This window comes from Bufo gargarizans, chromosome 3 (assembly GCF_014858855.1).
Source record: "Bufo gargarizans isolate SCDJY-AF-19 chromosome 3, ASM1485885v1, whole genome shotgun sequence".
Classification (NCBI taxonomy): Eukaryota; Metazoa; Chordata; class Amphibia; order Anura; family Bufonidae; genus Bufo; species Bufo gargarizans.
In genome coordinates this window covers 30,430,409-30,453,983 of record NC_058082.1, presented here as the reverse complement: position 1 = coordinate 30,453,983, position 23,575 = coordinate 30,430,409, and positions in this window count along the sequence as shown.

Below are 23,575 nucleotides of genomic sequence, written 5' to 3'. Positions count from 1 at the left end.
TCATTTTAGTATGTATCACGTTTTTCTCTCAGTGGCAAAATCATTGTTGCACGGTGTTATGAGAAGCACGATGCAACATGATCCCTCATGATTCACAAGTAGAGATGAGCAAATTGACTACAATGAATTGGTTTGTCTCATCAACCCTGCGAGGGTCTGTCCACGCATCTGAAGATGCCCCTACTGCTTGATTGACAGGGTCGGACAATTCGGCCAGCCCTGAGAATCTTGCGCCTGTGCCACAGTAGCAGCGAAAAAGGCAGAGGAACCCCTTCTGCTTCTGGAGCAGCTACTGTTCATACGCCACTACCAAACAACAGAAAGCAACAACAAAAATCACAATGCAAATAAAAGTGGACGTCTATATCTTCTATATAGATGGAGGAACCATCTTCTCTAGTGAACCCAACGGCCCCAGTTCAACACAAACTGTGTAGGTGTCACATACAAAATGCAAACTGAGAGAGATCGCCTGTCTGAGAGAGATGCCCGTTGATGCCTCTCCTAGAGTACTACAGATTAGAAAACTAAAATAAAGGCTACATGCACTAGACCGTATGTGTTTTGTGGGCCGCAATTTTTTTTTTTAGCCGATCCGTTGTAACAATGCCTAAAACGGACAAGAATAGGACATGTTGTATTTATTTTGCGGGGCTACGAAACGGAGATACTGATGCGGACCCATTGAAATGAATGGGTACGCTTCCTATCCCCCCAAAAAAACGGAACGGACATGGAAACAAACAACGTTCGTGTGCATGTAGCCTAAAGGGAAGGGGCAGTAAAGTATATTAAAACTTAACTTTTAATAAGTACAACTAGAGTGTGGGCCCCTACATAGACAAACAAACAAAAATACCTCAACCGAAGCCCAATGTGCTAGCCAAGAGCCGACTACAGGACCCAGGCAAGACTCACATAAAGGTTCTACTAACAGGACAAATAACCACAACTAACCACCGTAGAGTGGATCTTACTTTAGACCAGTAAAAATAAAAGGGTAGGTCTTACCGGTCCAGTTGAATTTCGTCACATGGATGTAGGACAGGCAGATACCGATTTGGTGCTACGCTCTGGGACACAGTTTTTTGACCGAGTGATCCCTTGAAGATAGAACACCACCTTAAGGCCTATTGCACACGAACATGTACGCTCCGTGACCATATTGTGGACTGCATTTGCAGATCCGCAATACACGGGCACCGTTCCGTGTGCATTCCGCATCACGGATGCGGACCCATTCCCTTCAATGAGTCCGCAAATCCGGAGATGCGAAATGGTGCGGAACGGAAGCACGGAACGGAACCCTACGGGAGCACTACGGAGTGCTTCCGTGCAGGGGCGTAGCTAGAAATGACTGGGCCCCATAGCAAAAAAAATTATGGGGCCCCCCTCCCGGATCTCCCACCCCCACATACCTATCGGACCTCACACCCCTTCCAGAGCTCCCACCCAAACACCCCTCCAGGACCTCCCACCCGAACATCCCCCTAAGTGTCGTCCACAGATCCCCCCCCCTAAGTGTCGTCCAATAGATCCCCCCTTCAGTGTCGTCCACAGACCCCCCCTTCAGTGTCGTCCACAGATCCCCCCTTCAGTGTCGTCCACAGATCCCCCCTTCAGTGTCCTCCACAGACCCCCCCTTCAGTGTCCTCCACAGATCCCCCCCTTCAGTGTCCTCCACAGATCCCCCCTTCAGTGTCCTCCACAGATCCCCCCTTCAGTGTCCTCCACAGATCCCCCCTTCAGTGTCCTCCACAGATCCCCCCCCTAAGTGTCGTCCAATAGATCCCCCGTTCAGTGTCCTCCACAGACCCCCCCTTCAGTGTCCTCCACAGATCCCCCCCCAAGTGTCCTCCACAGATCCCCCCTTCAGTGTCCTCCACAGATCCCCCCTTCAGTGTCCTCCACAGATCCCCCCCCTAAGTGTCGTCCACAGATCCCCCCCCCCAAGTGTCGTCCAATAGATCCCCCCTTCAGTGTCGTCCACAGACCCCCCCTTCAGTGTCGTCCACAGATCCCCCCTTCAGTGTCGTCCACAGATCCCCCCTTCAGTGTCCTCCACAGACCCCCCCTTCAGTGTCCTCCACAGATCCCCCCTTCAGTGTCCTCCACAGATCCCCCCTTCAGTGTCCTCCACAGATCCCCCCTTCAGTGTCCTCCACAGATCCCCCCTTCAGTGTCCTCCACAGATCCCCCCCCTAAGTGTCGTCCAATAGATCCCCCGTTCAGTGTCCTCCACAGACCCCCCCTTCAGTGTCCTCCACAGATCCCCCCCAAGTGTCCTCCACAGATCCCCCCTTCAGTGTCCTCCACAGATCCCCCCTTCAGTGTCCTCCACAGATCCCCCCTTCAGTGTCCTCCACAGATCCCCCCTTCAGTGTCCTCCACAGATCCCCCCTTCAGTGTCCTCCACAGATCCCCCCCCTAAGTGTCGTCCAATAGATCCCCCCCTTCAGTGTCCTCCACAGACCCCCCCTTCAGTGTCCTCCACAGACCCCCCTTCAGTGTCCTCCACAGACCCCCCCTTCAGTGTCCTCCACAGACCCCCCCTTCAGTGTCCTCCACAGACCCCCCCTTCAGTGTCCTCCACAGATCCCCCCCCCTTTCAGTGTCCTCCACAGATCCCCCCCTTCAGTGTCCTCCACAGATCCCCCCCTTCAGTGTCCTCCACAGATCCCCCCCCCCTTCAGTGTCCTCCACAGATCCCCCCCCTTCAGTGTCCTCCACAGACCCCCCCTTCAGTGTCCTCCACAGACCCCCCTTCAGTGTCCTCCACAGACCCCCCCTTCAGTGTCCTCCACAGACCCCCCCTTCAGTGTCGTCCACAGACCCCCCCTTCAGTGTCCTCCACAAATCCCCCCCCCCCTTCAGTGTCCTCCACAGATTTATTAACTGCACTTACTTGCCTCTGTGGAAATTGAAGAGAAGCGCCGTAATCTCGCACAGGCGCACTGGCAGAGGCCAGGAAGACGGTGCATGCGCACTTCGATGCCTCTGCCGACTGCCAGTGCGCCTGTGCGAGATTACGGCGCTTCTCTTCAATTTCCACAGAGGCAAGTGCAGTGCGGTCTGCGGCGCTGGTGCCAGCCTGGCTCCGCCTCCGCTACGCCCCCGTTCCGGCCCCCTCCACCGCGTCCGCCTACCTCATGTTCCGGCAGTGCCACTCACTGTCCTCTCCTGTCTCCTCCTTCCTTAGCTTCCGCCTTCCCCCCAGCCAGGCCCGAGCCGCGGACCGCCCGCGCCCCGCCCACTACACTGGGCGGGCGGTCGGGCCTGGCTGCTGGCTGCCGCAGCCTGTGTCAGACTCAGTATATTAATTTTTTTAAAAATGATGCGGTCCGGACGGGCCCCCAGTGGCGTAGGGCCCCATAGCCACTGCTATGGTTGCTATGGCGATCCCTACGCCACTGCTTCCGTGGGGTTTTGTCCCATACTTCCGTTCCACAAAAAGATAGAACATGTCCTATGTTTTTGCAGAACGGCCGGATCGCGGACCTGTTAAAGTGAATGGGTCCGCAATCTGCTGCGGCTGGCCCACGGACGGTGTTCGTGCATTGCTGCCCGCATCACGACTACGGGGCACACACGTTCGTGTGCAGAAGGCCTTAGGCGAACACTAGGGCATTCGGTTGTTATCTCTTGAAGCCCTCTACATCTAAACATAATAGGGCATTCTAGGGCCTTTGGAATAAGCAAAGGTTCCGGACGGGGCCCCCCCTTTCGGGGCGATGACTCCGTATTAGGAGGTCATTAAGGACTACTAGTCCAAGTAGGGCACTTCAGGGACAGTATTAGATCCTTTACCCCGTCTTTAAATCAAGACTAGTGATGTGACAGCAAGTACCCTCGAGTGTAGAAATCCTACAATCCACCGAATCGGTACCTGCCTGTCCTACATCCATGTGACAAAATTCAACTGGACCGGTAAGACCTACCCTTTTTTTTTTTACCGGTCTAAAGTAAGATCCACTCTACGGTGGTTATTTGTCCTGTTAGTAGAACCTTTATGTGAGTCTTGCCTGGGTCCTTTAGTCGGCTCTTGGCCAGCACATTGGGCTTCGGTTGAGGTCTTTTTGTTTGTTTGTTTGTCTATGTAGGGGCCCATACTCTAGTTGTACTTATTAAAAGTTAAGTATTAATATACATTACTGCCCCTTCCCTGTAATTTTGGTCACATACAAAATGCTCTATATTGTTACAGATTCAATGAGTAGTGCAAATCTGCCAAACAGAGAATCAAAAATGAACGGCAAAAATGTATATTAAAACATCTAATAATTCACCAGAACAAAACTAAAGAACATAAAAATTAATCTGCAGCATTTTCTGTTCCTGAATTTTTCTGACTTTAATAAACTGAATGTAAGATCTGTAAGGGAGGCAGTGACTCAGGAAGCTTCTCTTATGAAGATATTAGTGTATATAATGCTGCAGATTTGGTGTTTATGAAACTTTATGGGCAGATGAATAGTTTTTTGGAAAAAGTCATTCTGTAATCACAATCTATGTGCCCTTGAGGTGACTGCTGAGGAAACTTCATATTGAAAGTCAAATAATTTATTGTTCCAGTGTTATACTGTTCACTCGCTTATTTAAAAAAAAAAAACCACTCATATTTGAAACGGCAGCTGACATGGTTGCCCTCAACGTCACAACAGGCTTAGAACATGACTCGGGTATTAGGCATCACTGGTAAACTAATGGATGCAATATCCTTTTTACATCCTCCCAACTTCTTCTGTGCTGCACCCATTCTGTACAACTCACTGCCCCAGACCATTAGATTTGCTCCTAACATTCCAGTTTTTAAACAAGATTTGATATCTCATTTCTTCATGGAGGCCTATGTCACATACAATGAATTTGAAATGTCTTCAGACTCTATCGCTTTTTCCGCATTTTGTTATGTTACAGCCATTTGCTAAAATAAAAAAATCACGTTTTCCCAATCATTCTGCACTCAGTACCCCATAATGAGAAAGTGAATTTTAGAAACTTTTCCTAATTTATAAAAAATTTTAAACTAACATTTCGCATGGACATAAGTATTCAGATCCTTTGCTATGAGACTTGAAATTTAGCTTTGGGGGCCTCCTATTTCTCTTGATCATCTCTGAGATGTTTCTACACCTTGATTGGAGTCACCTGTGGTTAAATTCAGTTGATTGGATCTTATAAGCTCTTATGGGCAGGGACCTCTCTCCTGTAGAGTATAATTTCTTATGTGCAGGGACTTCTCTCCTGTAGAGTGTAAGCTCTTATGGGCAGGGACCTCTCTCCTGTAGAGTATAATTTCTTATGTGCAGGGACTTCTCTCCTGTAGAGTGTAAGCTCTTATGGGCCGGATACTCTCTCCTGTAGAGTGTAAGCTCTTATAGTCAGGGACCTCTCTTTTGTAGAGGGTAAGCTCTTATGGTCAGGGACCTCTCTTTTGTAGAGTGTAAGCTCTTATGTGCAGGGACTTCTCTCCTGTAGAGTGTAAGCTCTTATGGGCAGGGACTTCTCTCCTGTAGAGTGTAAGCTCTTATGGGTCGGATACTCTCTCCTGTAGAGTGTAAGCTCTTATAGTCAGGGACCTCTCTTTTGTAGAGTGTAAGCTCTTATGGGCAGGGACCTCTCTCCTGTAGAGTCTAAGCTCTTATGATCAGGGACCTCTCTTGTGTAGAGTGTAAGCTCTTATGAGCAGGGACCTCTCTCCTGTAGAGTGTAAGATCTTATGGGCAGGGACCTCTCTCCTGTAGAGTGTAAGATCTTATGGGCAGGGACCTCTCTCCTGTAGAGTGTAAGCTCTTATGATCAGGGACCTCTCTTTTGTAGAGTGTAAGCTCTTATAGACAAGGTCCTCTCTCTCTTGTAAAGCAATTAATACAATGCAAATTGAATGAACAAGAGATAAATCTAAATCAAATCACCATCGTTTTTTCTAGATACACTTATACACAGTTTTTGAAGGAACTCTGCAATGTAGATTGTAAGCCCTCACGGGCAGGGCCCTCTCTCCTTCTGTACCAGTTTGTAACTCATCTTGTTTATGATTAGTGCAATTGTCTGTATTATGAATGTGCACCCCTTACCATATGTACAGCGCTATGGAATGAATGGCGCTTTAATAATAATAAATAATAATAATAATGAGGTTGTTCTAAACATTGCAAAACTAACCACAGATTCTCTGTGGATGTAGGCTTTCTCAAATCTTTCTGTCTCTTCATGTAATCCCATACAGACTTAATGATGGGATCAGGCTCTGTGGAAGCCATATCATTACTACCAGTACTTCTTTATCTTCTTTACGCTAAAGATAATTCTTAGGGCTCATTCACCCTACCATATGAATGGGTCCGTATCCATTCCGCAATTTTAGGGGGGGGGGACCTATTCATTTCAATGGGGCCACAAAATATGCAGACAGCATACTGTGTGCCTATTCTTGCCTGTTCCATGGCAATCACGGACAAGAATATGCATTTCTATAATGGGCCGCCCATTCCGTGGGCACCATCCGTGTTTTGCGGATCCACATTTTTCGGACCGCAAAACATGGCGCAGTCGTCTGAATGCGCCCTTAATGACATTGGCTAGATGTTTGGGGTTATTGTCCTGCTGCTGAATATATTTGGAGCTAATAAGACACCTCCCAGATGGTACTGCATGTTGGATAGGTATCTTCTTATATTTCTCAGCACTGAGGACACCAATAATCCTGACTAAATCCCCAACTCCATTAGCCGAAATGCAGCCCCAAACTTGCAAGGAACCTTTACCATGCTTCAATGTTGTCTGCAGATGCTCATTATTGTACTGCCCACCGGCACTTCAGCGAGCAAACTACCTTCTGTTACATCCAACTATTTCAGATTTTGGCTCATCAGTCCAGAGCACTTACTGCCATTTTTTTTGCATCCCCGTTTCCTGTTTGTTCATGTTTTTGTGCATAGTTGAGTCGCTTGGCCTTGTTTCCACGTTGAAGGTGTGACTTTTTGGCTGCAATTCTTCCATGAAGACCACTTCTGGCCACACTTCTATGAACAATAAATGGGTGCACCTGGGTCCCACTGGTTTCCGACAGTTCTGAGCTGTTGGCAATGCTGAATATCTTCCGATTTCAAAGGGAAGTAATCATGATCTGCTGCACTAAGTTTCCTTGGCCGACCACTGTGTCTATGGTCCTCAACGTTGCCCGTTTCTTTGTACTTCTTCAAAAGAGCTTGAACAGCACATTTTGAAACCCCAATCTACCATGTAATCTTCGCTGGGGAGAGACCTTGTATTTTGTTGCTATGCTCAGTGTTGCCAAGGTACTGTATATGACCTGTAACGTGAAACTTCCACAACTTCACCTTTGGCTGTTCATCACCCAGCTTTAAGCCTCAGACACAGCTGTTTCTGTTTCAGTTAATGACCACGTTTCAGCCTAAATATGAAGATCAATATCACCTGTTTGGTATATTTGAATAATCATACACCACTATAATCCTACAAAATCCTTGACTTTGTGCAAGTGTGCCTAGGAGAATTGATGCTGTTTTAAAGGCAAAGAGAGATTGGATTTAGAGTTCTCTTTTATTTGTTCAAAATATTTTTGAAAAAATTCTACTTTGCAGCATTTTCCCCCACAAACGCCTAAAACTTTTGCGCAGTACTATATATTCACAACAATATATGTAGAGTTGTCACAGAACAATATGTGGCATCATTATAAGAGGCCTAAACACTCAGTGTGCCACCTTAAGATACCTCTGTTCTGCACAGTACTACTACAAGTTCTCCCATAATTCTTTATTGTTCCACCATTACACCCCTATTAAAGTTCTAAACGTTGCTTATGAGACATTAGGGTGCTTAGAAATAAACTGATCATAGGATATCCCGCTGCACAACTACAGCAATCCACAGTAATCTGCAGAGGAACCAGGCAGCAGGTGTTCAAGTCCTCTCCAGCACCATGACAGGGTTAATAGCACCCACTGAAATCAGTGGTCTGTCAACGTAATATATGATTATGCTGACTCCTTCAGTGAGAGAGGTGATGTTGACTCCATATACAGCAACATTGTTATTTCATGGGGAATTACAGTATGTAAGTATTAAATCTTTAATGACCGTGACATTTTATTTTTTTCATTTAAATTTTTTACTCCCAGCCTTCCCAAAGCCACAATTTTTTACTCCCAGCCTATCGCCGTACTCAGGAGAAGTTGGGCAATGTGTTTTGGGGTGTCATTTTACATATACCCATGCTGGGTGAGATAAATATCTCGGTCAAATGCCAACTTTGTATAAAAAAAATGGGAAAAGTTGTCTTTTGCCGAGATATTTCTCTCACCCAGCATGAGTATATGTAAAATGACACCCCAAAACACATTGCCCAACTTCTCCTGAGTACGGCGATACCACATGTGTGACACTTTTTTGCAGCCTAGGTGGGCAAAAGGGCCCACATTCCAAAGAGCACCTTTAGGTTTTCACAGGGCATTTTATACACATTTTGATTTCAAACTACTTCTCACGCATTAGGGCCCCTAAAATGCCAGGGCAGTATAAATACCCCACATGTGACCCCATTTTGGAAAGAAGACACCCCAAGGTATTTCGTGATGGGCATAGTTAGTTCATGGAAGTTTTTATTTTTTGTCACAAGTTAGTGGAATATGAGACTTTGTAAGAAAAAAATAAAATAAAAAATCATAATTTTCCGCTAACTTGTGACAAAAAAAAAATTCTAGGAACTCGCCATGCCCCTTACGGAATACCTTGGGGTGATCAGGGAGTTTATATGGGGTGATCACCACCCTGTCATTGATCACCCCCCTGTAAAGCTCCATTCAGACGTCCGTATGTGTTTTGCGAATCCGATCCATGGATCCGCAAAACACATACGGACGTCTGAATGGAGCCTTACAGGGGGGTGATCAATGACAGGGGGGGTGATCAATGACAGGGGGTGATCAGGGAGTCTATATGGGGTGATCACCCCCCTGTAAGGCTCCATTCAGACGTCCGTATGTGTTTTGCGGATCCGATCCATGGATCCGTAAAACACATACGGACATCTGAATGGAGCCTTACAGGGGCGTGATCAATGACAGGGGGGGTGATCGGGGAGTCTATATGGGGTGATCAGGGGTTAATAAAGGGTTAATAAGTGACAGGGGGGGGTGTAGTGTAGTGGTGTTTGGTGCTACTTATTACTGATCTGCCTGTGTCCTCTGGTGGTCGATCCAAGCAAAAGGGACCACCAGACGACCAGGTAGCAGGTATATTAGACGCTGTTATCAAAACAGCGTCTAATATACCTGTTGGGGGTTAAAAAAAATCGCATCTACAGCCTGCCAGCGAACGATCGCCGCTGGCAGGCTGTAGATCCACACGCTTACCGGCCGATCCTGTCAACGCACGCGCCTGTGTGCGCGCGTTCACAGAAAATCTCACGTCTCGCGAGATGAGGCGCCGATGCCTGACTCTGCCTGAGACAGCCCCCTCCGGAAGGCGGTTAAAGTACTTTTATTTTTGTTTTGGGGAAAAGGGGGTGATTTTATTTTTTTTTCATAATTTTTAAAACTTTGCTTTTTAGACTTTTTCATAGTTCTATAACAAGCAATCATTAAATTGCTTCTCTCATTGACTCCAAAGCATTAGCATTGGAGTCTATGAGAATATTACTGTGTTCCTATGGAGCCCTGCCACATGTGCAGCAGCCTCCTTTCACTCGTCGGGGGGAGCCGGAGCATGGCCATGCTCCTGGTTTTTACCATCGAAGATGCTGTGGTCACATTTGACCACAGCATCTGAAAGTTTAAATGTCCATAATTGCTGTTACCGCCGGTCGTAGACTTTAGCCCCGGATATTGCCCGTTCTAGCGGGCACCGTATTTAAGGTCCCGACTGCCAACATACAGTCATGTGAAAAAATTAGGACACCCTTTGAAAGCATGTGGTTTTTTGTAACATTTTTAATAAAAGGTTATTTCATCTCCGTTTCAACAATACAGAGAGATTAAAGTAATCCGACTAAACAAAGAAAACTGAAGAAAAGTCTTTTCCAGATCTTCTGTAAATGTCATTCTACAAAAATGCCTATTCTAACTGAGGAAAAAGATAGGACACCCTCACATGTATTCCCTCTTAAATTGGCTCAGATCTCACACAGGTATATCACACCAGGTGCACATAATTAGTAGATCGTTACTCTGCATGTTGAATGAGGCTTGCCCTATTTAAACCTCAGACATTTAGTTTGGTGTGCTCCTGACTGTTGAAGTGAGAGTGAGCACCATGGTGAGAGCAAAAGAGCTGTCAGAGGACTTCAGAAAAAAGATTGTAGCAGCCTATGAGTCTGGGAAGGGATTTAAAAAGATCTCAAAAGATTTTGAAATCAGCCATTCCACTGTCCGGAAGATAGTCTACAAGTGGAGGGCTTTCAAAACAACTGCCAACATGCCCAGGACTGGTCGCCCCAGCAAGTTCACCCCAAGAGCAGACCGCAAGATGCTAAAAGAGGTCTCCAAAAACCCTAAAGTGTCATCTCGAGAACTACAGCAGGCTCTGGCTACTGTTGATGTAGAAGTACATGCCTCTACAATCAGAAAGAGACTGTACAAGTTTAACTTGCATGGGAGGTGTGCAAGGAGGAAACCTTTGCTTTCCAAGAGAAACATCGAGGCCAGACTGACATTTGCCAGAGATAAAGTTGACAAAGACCAGGACTTCTGGAATAATGTTCTTTGGACAGATGAGTCCAAAATTGAATTATTTGGACACAACAGCAGAGGACATGTTTGGCGTAAACCAAACACAGCATTCCAAGAAAAGAACCTCATACCAACTGTGAAGCATGGAGGTGGAAGTGTCATGGTTTGGGGCTGCTTTGTTGCAGCAGGACCTGGTCAGCTCACCATCATAGAATCCACGATGAATTCTACTGTGTATCAGAAGGTGCTTGAAGAACATGTGAGACCATCAGTTAGAAAATTAAAGCTGAAGCGGAACTGGACCATGCAACATGACAATGACCCAAAACATACTAGTAAATCAACCAAAGATTGGCTGAAAAAGAAGAAATGGAGAGTCCTGGAATGGCCAAGTCAAAGTCCAGATTTGAATCCCTTTGAGATGCTGTGGGGTGACTTGAAAAGGGCTGTACGTGCAAGAAACCCCTCAAACATCTCACAGCTGAAAAAGTTCTGCATTGAGGAGTGGGGTAAAATTTCCTCAGACCGATGTCGAAGACTGGTAGATGGCTACAAGAACCGTCTCACTGCAGTTATTTCAGCCAAAGGAGGTAACACTCGCTATTAGGGGCAAGGGTGTCCTATCTTTTTCCTCAGTTAGAATAGGCATTTTTGTAGAATGACATTTACAGAAGATCTTGAAAAGACTTTTCTTCAGTTTTCTTTGTTTAGTCGGATTACTTTAATCTCTCTGTATTGTTGAAACGGAGATGAAATAACCTTTTATTAAAAATGTTACAAAAAACCACATGCTTTCAAAGGGTGTCCTAATTTTTTCACATGACTGTATATACTACCCACAAAAAGTTGGTGATATCTGACTTTTGGGTGAAATTTATGGAAAACTTATAAAAGTTCACACTACAATGATATTATATGATGAAAGTTGGATATTTACGCAGAAGACTGCAAAGGTAATTTCTTAATTTCAAACAATTTACTGAAACAAAAGCCAACACCAGTAGTGGGTATACCACCACAAAAAATGTAAATGTCTCAATAATTTGTCATGTGGCCTTGAGCATCAATTACAGCTTGATAGCGAGGTCTCATGCTGTTCACAAGTTGACTTATTGTCTGCTGAGGCATGGCATCCCACTCTTCTTGAAGGGCGGCCCTCAGGTCATTGAGGTTCTGGGGTACAGAGTTACCAGCCTCTAGACAGTGACTGAGCTGATCCCATAGGCTTTCAATTGGATTCAGTTCTGGAAAAAGTGCAGTCAACTCCATTTAAGGTACCCCAGTGTTAGCCCAGTGGTCCGTGCCGGCGCTGCTGCCCCTACCCACGGGCACGGCCACCGGGCTCCCTCTTACCCACCTGCTGCCATGCTGGGTGCTGACAAGCGCGGGCAGCAGGTAGCTCAACTGTTGCATCTGTGCTCCATGCCAGAGTTTCCTGCCTACTGGAGACCTGTACTGTTTATTAGGGCTTTTATGGGTGTGTCTCTCCTCCCTTGTGAGGCAACACATACACACACTCTGTCTCACCAGCCTATGGCAGGATTGCAGGAAGTATTTAAAGGCGCTTCCTACCACAGGAAGATGCCTGAGCAACTCATGGTCACTAGCTTGTCCAGTTCCAAGTGTGAAGGTGTTTTTCAAGTTCTGCTTTGCTGTGTACCAGACCCTGCTTTTAGAATTATTGGATTTTGCCTGTTTGCCGCCTGCCTCTGACCTCGGACTTCGTTCATGGACCTTGCTTGTTTGCTGCCTGCCTCGGACCTCATTTACAGACCTTGCTTGATCGCTGCCTGCCCTGACCCGGACTTCCTGACCACGTACTTGAGTCAGCTGCCACTGACTCAGGGACTGCTCTGGATTGGCACCTGGCAACTACCCCAACGGCCCAAGCCTATCCACACCATCAGAGGCTCTAGTGAAGACCAGATAGTTGCTCAGTCACGCCCCTCCAGAATATAGCCAGTCAATGGCGCAGTGGGTCCACACCCACTTGCATAACACTCAGTCTCCAGCAGCCGTTCCCTAATGATGCGACCTTGATGAGCTGAGGCATTGTCCTCCAGGAAGATGAAATTAGGTCTGTGTTGGTCATGCAGAGGCACAATGACTGGATTAAGAATGATCTTCAAGTAGTATGGGCTTTTCACTGTACCATCACAAAGTGTAGGGCAGTTCTGTACTGACTAGACACATCTGCCCACACTAACACCACCACCAACAACAAAGGCTCGTCAGCTCGTCAGTACAAAGCGCTCTCCTTGACTTCTCCAACATCGTTGACGGCCATCATTTCTGCTCAGTGTGAATCGACTTTCATCAGTGAACAGCACTGAGGCCCACTGGTCCCTCGTCCAGTGAAGATGCTCCCTGGCCCATGCAAAACAATTGTGCCTGTGCCTGGTGGTATATCCAGGTACCCTTGAGGGTCATCTAGCACACAGACCATGCTGATGTAAGTGGTCTGACGCAACACTTGAGTGCCTCTCACCTCCCTTAACTATTCCTGGAGTTGTGTGGCATTCATTATCTGGTTCCGCAGGGCATTGTTCACAATGAAGTGGTCATCAGTATGGGATGTGGCCAAAGGACATCCCTTTCTATGCCTTTCTGTGACTCTTCCAGTCTCTCTCCATCTCTGTTGCAACTAACTGATGACAATCTGTGACACTCTAAGCTCAGTGGCCACTTCCGTCTGAGAACATCTTGCTTGAAGCCTCGCAATGGCGAGGTACTGTTGATCAATTGTTACGTGTCGTCTTGGTCTCGTGATGACAAAATGTGAACAGCAAGATGAGGAGGACTGTTTAAATACCAATTCTAATTGAACCAGGAAATGTATTGGGCAATTCATGGATCAAACACCTGTTGTGAATTTTGCTGTTAAGCTCCTTGTTAGAGAACAGCAAGTTGTGTAAAAAGTACTGAAGCATTGAACATGTGCATTCAAAAGTTTAGAGAAGGTCACATTAAGTTTGGGTTAAAGTGCATTTGCATCCTGAAATTTCACCCACAATCCAAATATCCATAACTTTTTGTGAGTAGTGTATATACATAAGGCGTTCAGAAACGGGTTAAAGTGTAACTTTCATTTATTTTTTTCTTCTAATGCGTAAGGAAATAGGGAATATTTTTGTAATGCACTTTATAGGCGAAAACTTGCCCTGAAATGTCCCTTAACAGCGCTCTCTATATGGGCGTTGCTAAGGCCTAATATTACTGTACAGGGGTGGCGGCACAAAGCGCACAGCGTCATAGCAACCAGACGCCGTGCATTCGTGCACTCAGAAGGCCGGGTTTTCATGGACCACGGCCCGTGAAAATCCACGTATATGTGTGAATGCGGCCTAAGGCAGGTCCATCTACAAAGTAGAGAGAAGAGCTCACTTTGAGGATTGCTGGGGTTAATTTTTTTTCCCTCCCGGCTGGCTCCTATATATTTCTAGGAATGAACATATGTACTATGCATAAATATATATATATATATATATACATACAGTGCAGACCAAAAGTTTGGACACACCTTCTCATTCAAAGAGTTTTATTTATTTTCATGACTATGAAAATTGTAGATTCACACTGAAGGCATCAAAACTATGAATTAACACATGTGTAATTATATACATAACAAAAAAAGTGTGAAACAACTGAAAATATGTCATATTCTAGGTTCTTCAAAGTAGCCACCTTTTGCTTTGATTACTGCTTTGCACACTCTTGGCATTCTCTTGATGAGCTTCAAGAGGTAGTCACCTGAAATGGTCTTCCAACAGTCTTGAAGGAGTTCCCAGAGATGCTTAGCACTTGTTGGCCCTTTTGCCTTCACTCTGTGGTCCAGCTCACCCCAAACCATCTCGATTGGGTTCAGGTCTGGTGACTGTGGAGGCCAGGTCATCTGGCGCAGCACCACATCACTCTCCTTCATGGTCAAATAGCCCTTACACAGCCTGGAGGTGTGTTTGGGGTCATTGTCCTGTTGAAAAATAAATAATGGTCCAACTAAACGCAAACCGGATGGAATAGCATGCCGCTGCAAGATGCTGTGGTAGCCATGCTGGTTCAGTATGCCTTCAATTTTGAATAAATCTCCAACAGTGTCACCAGCAAAGCACCCCCACACCATCACACCTCCTCCTCCATGCTTTACGGTGGGAACCAGGCATGTAGAGTCCATCCGTTCACCTTTTCTGCGTCGCACAAAGACACGGTGGTTGGAACCAAAGATCTCAAAATTGGACTCATCAGACCAAAGCACATATTTGCACTGGTCTAATGTCCATTCCTTGTGTTCTTTAGCCCAAACAAGTCTCTTCTGCTTGTTGCCTGTCCTTATCAGTGGTTTCCTAGCAGATATTCTACCATGAAGGCCTGATTCACACAGTCTCCTCTTAACAGTTGTTCTAGAGATGTGTCTGCTGCTAGAACTCTGTGTGGCATTGACCTGGTCTCTAATCTGAGCTGCTGTTAACCTGCGATTTCTGAGGCTGGTGACTCGGATGAACTTATCCTCCGCAGTAGAGGTGACTCTTGGTCTTCCTTTCCTGGGGCGGTCCGCATGTGAGCCAGTTTCTTTGTAGCGCTTGATGGTTTTTGTGACTGCACTTGGGGACACTTTCAAAGTTTTCCCAATTTTTCGGACTGACTGACCTTCATTTCTTAAAGTAATGATGGCCACTGGTTTTTCTTTACTTAGCTGCTTTTTTCTTGCCATAATACAAATTCTAACAGTCTATTCAGTAGGACTATCAGCTGTGTATCCACCTGACTTCTCCACAACGCAACTGATGGTCCCAACCCCATTTATAAGGCAAGAAATCCCACTTATTAAACCTGACAGGGCACACCTGTGAAGTGAAAACCATTTCAGGTGACTACCTCTTGAAGCTCATCAAGAGAATGCCAAGAGTGTGCAAAGCAGTAATCAAAGCAAAAGGTGTCTACTTTGAAGAACCTAGAATATGACATATTTTCAGTTGTTTCACGCTTTTTTTGTTATGTATATAATTCCACATGTGTTAATTCATAGTTTTGATGCCTTCAGTGTGAATCTACAATTTTCATAGTCATGAAAATAAAGAAAACTCTTTGAATGAGAAAGTGTGTCCAAACTTTTGGTCTGTACTGTATATTTGCTCTGCCCTCCTGCTCTAGTGACACTAAGCGTGGCCAGCACTGATAGTGAATAATTCTTCTGTATCCCTGGCGCACTGAGTAACCAGCCACCGGCAGATGCAGGGCAGATCGTGCAGTCAGCACTGGCTATTGAGGAGAGACGGAGAAGATGATTTACATATAGGGACAGTACAAACCGGATTCCCAAAAAGTTGGGACACTATACAAATTGTGAATAAAAACTGAATGCAATGATGTGGAGATGGCAAATGTCAAAATTTTTCTTTTGTAATAGAACGTAGATGACAGATCAAACGTTTAATCCGAGTAAATTAATCATTTTAAAGGAAAAATACGTTGATTCAAATTTTCACGGTGTCAACAAATCCCGAAAAAGTTGGGACAAGTAGCAATAAGAGGCTGGAAAAAGTAAATTTGAGCATAACGAAGAGCTGGAAGACCAATTAACACTAATTTGGTCAATTGGCAACATGATTGGGTATAAAAAGAGCTTCTCAGAGTGGCAGTGTCTCTCAGAAGCCAAGATGGGTAGAGGATCACCAATTCCCACAATATTGGGCAGAAAGATAGTGGAGCAATATCAGAAAGGTGTTACCCAGCGAAAAATTGCAAAGACTTTGCATCTATCATCATCAACTGTGCATAACATCATCCGAAGATTCAGAGAATCTGGAACAATCTCTGTGCGTAAGGGTCAAGGCCGTAAAACCATACTGGATGCCCGTGATCTCCGGGCCCTTAAACGACACTGCACCACAAACAGGAATGCTACTGTAAAGGAAATCACAGAATGGGCTCAGGAATACTTCCAGAAACCATTGTCAGTGAACACAATCCACCGTGCCATCCGCCGTTGCCAGCTGAAACTCTACAGTGCAAAGAAGAAGCCATTTCTAAGCAAGATCCACAAGCTCAGGCGTTTTCACTGGGCCAGGGATCATTTAAAATGGAGTGTGGCAAAATGGAAGACTGTTCTGTGGTCAGACGAGTCACGATTCAAAGTTCTTTTTGGAAATCTGGGACGCCATGTCATCCGGACCAAATAGGACAAGGACAACCCAAGTTGTTATCAACGCTCAGTTCAGAAGCCTGCATCTCTGATGGTATGGGGTTGCATGAGTGCGTGTGGCATGGGCAGCTTGCATGTCTGGAAAGGCACCATCAATGCAGAAAAATATATTCAGGTTCTAGAACAACATATGCTCCTATCCAGACGTCATCTCTTTCAGGGAAGACCCTGCATTTTTCAACAAGATAATGCCAGACCACATTCTGCATCAATCACAACATCATGGCTGCGTAGGAGAAGGATCCGGGTACTGAAATGGCCAGTCTGCAGTCCAGATCTTTCACCTATAGAGAACATTTGGCGCATCATAAAGAGGAAGGTGCAAAAAAGAAGGCCCAAGACGATGGAACAGTTAGAGGCCTGTATTAGACAAGAATGGGAGAGCATTCCTATTTCTAAACTTGAGAAACTGGTCTCCTCGGTCCCCAGACGTCTGTTGAGTGTTGTAGGAAGAAGGGGAGATGCCACACAGTGGTGAAAATGGCCTTGTCCCAACTTTTTGGGGATTTGTTGACACCATGAAATTCTGATTCAACATATTTTTCCCTTAAAATGGTAAATTTTTTCAGTTTAAACTTTTGTTCCGTGATTTATGTTCTATTCTGAATAAAATATTAGAAGTTGGAACCTCCACATCATTGCATTCAGTATTTATTCACGATTTGTATAGTGTCCCAATTTTTTGGGAATCCGGTTTGTATATTACTATAAATCAGCTACTAACTGTCTCTCCTAGGAACAGTGTTATGGAAAATCTTTGTAATACACTATATTTAGAGAAATTGTACATTTATAGGAAAAAAACCTGCAGTTACACTTTACCCTACCTGCTGCCATTTCAAATTAGCCAAGTAATGCACGGTGTGATCTGCAATAGAAGATCTCATGAGGGGAGAGGAAAATGGAGTAAATGGGTAAGAAATATGAAAATTGTAAAATGTATATAGTGAAGGAAGTACAAACTGACACTGGAAGGCGAGAGGTAAAAATGATCGGCACTTTAATTTCTTATACAAGTGAAAATACAAGGATACAAACTCTGAAATAAATAGAAACGTTTCCAAAAAGCCAATTTCTCTGACATTAAAGTATTGACCTATATACAGTACAACATTGTACGGTTTATACAGGTGAAATTTGAATATCGTGCAATATTTCAGTAATGCAACTTAAAAGGTGAAACTAACATATGAGACTCATTACAGGCAAAGCGAGATATTTCAAGCCTTTATTTGGTATAATTTGGATGATTATGGCTTACAGCTTATGAAACCCCAAAGTCTCAATTTTGAGGTCCCCTTTGCTCAGAGGGTATGAATTAATTAGCTGACTAGAGTGTGACACTTTGAGCCTAGAATATTGAACCTTTTCACAAAATTCGAATTTTAGGCTGCATTACTGCAATTCTTTTTAATTTGTACTACTGAAATAAACGGACTTTTGCACGATATTCAAATTTTTCGAGTTTCACCTGTATATAGAGAGAATATTGTATTTTTGCATACACAAAAATTATTTAATCCAGCATCACATGTACCTGAGAAATGCCAGATTATCAAAGTCATTGAACAAAAAAAAATTCTAAAAGGTTAAAACCAAAAACGCAACGTTAAAGGGGTCATCTGTTACTACTCCTGTAAATTTCCATATTACTCTCAAATTATGTGCTAGAGTACTGGATTAATTTTTAATGTACTATATATTGCTTTATTCTACAGCCTGTTTTATAGGCAGTACAGAATAAGTAATGTAATGTATGTACACAGTGACTCCACCAGCAGAATAGTGAGTGCAGCTCTGGAGTGTAATACAGGATGTAACTCAGGATCAGTACAGGATAAGTAATGTAATGTATGTACACAGTGACTCCACCAGCAGAATAGTGAGTGCAGCTCTGGAGTATAATACAGGACGTAACTCAGGATCAGTACAGGATAAGTAATGTAATGTATGTACACAGTGACTCCACCAGCAGAATAGTGAGTGCAGCTCTGGAGTATAATACAGGACGTAACTCAGGATCAGTACAGGATAAGTAATGTAATGTATGTACACAGTGACACCACCAGCAGAATAGTGAGTGCAGCTCTGGAGTATAATACAGGATGTAACTCAGGATCAGTACAGGAGAAGTAATGTAATGTATGTACACAGTGACTGCACCAGCAGAATAGTGAGTGCAGCTCTGGAGGATAATACAGGATGTAACTCAGGATCAGTACAGGATAAGTAATGTAATGTATGTACACAGTGACTGCACCAGCAGAATAGCGAGTGCAGCTCTAGGGTATAATATAGGATGTAGATCAGGATCAATACAGGATAACTAATGTATGTATACAGTGACTGCACCAGCAGAATAGTGAGTGCAGCTCTGGAGTATAATACAGGAGGTAAGTCAGGATCAGTGCACGATAATTAATGTATGTTCAAAGTTATTTAAATGTTTTATATACTTTAATTTTACATGTAAATAAAGCAGATGACCCTTTTAAGCATTACCCTCGGCTACTAAATAATGTAAGCCTTAGCCAGTACCATAGTAGCAGCCCCACAGTCCTACTTGTACAGTGTTCAGGACTAGGGCTAGTCCTACATATGAGATACTCATCAGCCGAACAGATCCTGAACAGTGATGGCCAGTTCGCTGTGTTCGCCCGCGAACACATGCGAGCTGCCATCTTAACTCACAAGTCCGGCGATGCACAGGCAAGTCCTTACCTGTGCGCGACTCGTGAGTTAAGATGGCAGCTCGCATGTGTTCGCGGGCGAACACAGCGAACTGGCCATCACTGATCCTGAATACATATTCATGTCTGGCTCAGTGTGTTCTAACCCATGTGTCTCCATGGTAACAGACTGCAAACCGACCCTTAGCAGTCAGGCCCTGCAGTCATATTGTCATTTATATGTCCCCTAATTTATGCTCGTCTACCAAACGTAAGTTAGTAAAAAGTAGGGGACAGATAATTGCTGATCAGGTTAGTCTCTGTCTGCTAACAAGACACATAGGTCTGCGTGGGGGCTGCATACAAAAAACGGTTGCAATTTATTAACCAAGCCTATTTCCAAAGTTTCTTCATTTTTCATTTTAGATGCAGTAGAGCAACAAACAAATCACAGCAAATGCAGCACATCTGAATGTGTTAATCAGAATTGCACCATCTGTATAACTCTCCACTTTTTTCAGTGCAGTAAGTAAAGTACCGGACCGCAGACAAATAATCTGGTAAAGTCTTCAGAAGTCAAGTATATCAGGTTTTCCATATTGCCGTGTTTTAGTCGGTGACATGAGTTCCCGGGACGTGGGTGGAGCATGCTTGTCGCTGTACCTTCTGTGAATAATTGGTATTGTTTCGGAAGCACAGAATATATCCTAGAAATGCGGGCAGAGTCTATTCTTCATGCCGTCCTCTAATGACTAGCTGCCACAGCTCAGCGTTCTCTTGAATGAACACACACTAAATATGGAGCATCTGCAGCTCGCTACATCATTGGAATGTATAGAGCGTTAAATTTGCTTAACGCTATAAAACTACAACTCCCAGCTCAACCTGTCATCTGGCTTCCTGGGCTATGCAATTTAAAGTTCAAATCGCATAGGTCTATTATAAGAAGGCAATCCTGTCTATACAGATACTTTGAAGTCTATGTCAATTTCAGGCCCAACATTTTGTGCCGATTTATTTCTCATCATATACACTACTCACAAAAAGTTAGGGATATTTGGCTTGTGGGTGAAATTTAAGGATGAACCTAAAATGCACTCTAACCACTACAGGTGAACTTAATGTGACCTTCTCTAAACTTTTGAATGCACATGTCCAACTGTTCAATGTTTCAGTACTTTTTGCCCAATTTGCTGTTCTCTAACAAGGATCTTAACGGCAAAATTCACAACAGGTGTTTGATCCATGAATCGCCCAATAAATTTCCTGGTTCAAATAGAATTGGTATTTAAACATCATCATGTTGTTCACATTTTGACATCATGAGACCAATGTGTTTTCAGACGAAAGTGGCCACTGAGCTTAGAATGTCAACAGAGATACAGAGAGACTGGTAGAGTCACAGAAAGGCATAGAAGTGGACGTTCTTTGGCCACATCCCACACTGATGGCCACTTCATTGTGAACAATGCCGTGCAGAACCGGATAATGAATGCCACACAACTCCTGGCACATTTAAGGGAGGTGAGAGGGACCCAAGTGTCAGACCATTCGAAACCATTTACATCAGCGTGGTCTGTGCGCTACATGACCAGCAACGGTAACTGATCACACCACCAGGCACATTGTCTTGCATGGGCCAGGGAAAATCTACGCTGGACGAGGGACTAGGTGGGCCTCAGTGCTGATCACTGATGAAAGTCAATTCACACTGAGAATAAATGATGGCCGTTAACGATGTTGGAGACGTCAAGGAGATCGCTATGCATCAGCCACTGGGTGTTACAGTGTGGGCAGATGTGTTTAGTCCATACAGAATTGCCCCACTGTGAATGGTACAGTGACAAGCCCATACTACTTGAATAACATCATTAATCCATTCATTGTGCCTCTGTATGAACAAGACAAACATAATTTTAACTTGATGGTTGACATTGCGCTAGCTCATCGAGGTCACATCGTCAGGGAACAGTTGCTGGAGACTGGGGGACCCCAAATGGAGTGGCCAGCACTTTCTCCAGACCTGAATCCTATTGAAAACCTATGGGATCAGCTAAGTTGCCGTGTAGAGGCTGGTAACTCTGTACCCCAGAACCTCAATGACCTGATGGCCGCCCTTCAAGAAGAGTGGGATGCCATGCCTCAGCAGACAATAAGTCGACCTGTGAACAGCAAGAGACATCATTGTCAAGCTGTAATTGATGCTCAAGGCCACATGACAAGTTATTGAGACAGTGACATTTTGTGGGTGTATACCCAGCACTGGTGTCGGCTTTTGTTTCAATAAATTGTTTGAGATGAGAAAATCACCATTGCTGCTTCTACTTAAATGCCCTACTTTCATGATATATTATAACTGTAGCGTGAACTTTTTACGTTTTCCATAAATATCACCTGAAAGCCAAATACTGTATCCCTTTTTGTGAGTAGTGTATTTATCCCCTTAAGGACCAGACCCATTCTTTTTCTGCATTTTCATTTTTTTCCTCCCACATTCCAGGAGACATAGCTTTTTTTAATTTTCCATTCACATCGCCATATGAGAGCGTATTTATTGCGGGTCAAGTTGTATTTTTTAATGGCACCATTTAATTTAACATACACATGGGAAGGAATAATGCAAGTCACCCGTACATACTAAATGGTAAAACACTCGGTAACACTGACATGGAAAAGGATCTGGGAATTTTAATAAACAGCAAACTAAGCTGCAAAAACTAGTGTCAGGCAGCTGCTGCCAAGGCCAATAAGATAATGGGTTGCATCAAAAGGGGCATAGATGCCCGTGATGAGAACATAGTCCTACCACTTTACAAATCATTAGTCAGACCACACATGGAGTACTGTGTACAGTTCTGGGCTCCTGTAAACAAGACAGACATAGCAGAGCTGGAGAGGGTTCAGAGGAGGGCAACTAAAGTAATAACTGGAATGGGGGGACTACAGTACCCTGAAAGATTATCAACATTAGGGTTATTCACTTTAGAAAAAAGACGACTGAGGGGAGATCTAATTAATATGTATAAATATATCAGGGGTCAGTACAGAGATCTCCCCCATCATCTATTTATCCCCAGGACGGTGACTGTGACGAGGGGACATCCTCTGCGTCTGGAGGAAAGAAGGTTTGTACACAAACATAGAAGAGGATTCTTTACGGTAAGAGCAGTGAGACTATGGAACTCTCTGCCTGAGGAGGTGGTGATGGTAAGAACAATAAAGGAATTCAGGAGGGGCCTGGATGTATTTCTGGAGTGTAATAATATTACAGGCTATAGCTACTAGAGAGGGGTCGTTGATCCAGGGAGTTATTCTGATGCCTGATTGGAGTCAGGAAGGAATATTTTATTCCCCTAAAGTGGGGAAAATTGGCTTCTACCTCAGAGTTTTTTTTTTGCCTTCCTCTGGATCAACTTGCAGGATGACAGGCCGAACTGGATGGACAAATGTCTTTTTTCGGCCCTATGTACTATGTTACTTGTATTCAAAAAAGGGAAAAAATTTATTTGTGGGATAAAATGCCACAATTCCTCCAAGGTACATTCACTGTGTGCTCAAAATGACATAACACCCTTATTGTGCAGGTCAATAACACATTTGTAGTTGCTACAGTATTTTCACTACTTAAAAAAAAATCAAAACCTTTGAAAAATGTTTTTCCTTGCATCACCATTTTCTGGTACCCATGACTTTTTGACAGTTCCATCTTCCGAGGGCTTGTTTTTTGCAGGTTGAACTGTAGCTTTTATTGCTACCATTTTTGGGGTACATATGGCTTTTTGATAATTGTATTCACTTTTCGCAAGTGGCAACTTGTGGATATTTTTTCCTTGCGGCATTCACCGCTCAGGAAAAATATTTTTATATCTTCAGAGTTCAGGCATTTTGGGACACAGCGATACCTGTTACTTTTATTTTTTTATCGTTTATTTTTATATGTAAAATTAGGAAAGGGGGTGATTTTAATTTTTAATATATATTTTTTTAACTTTCTCCACAGTAACTTTTAGTTC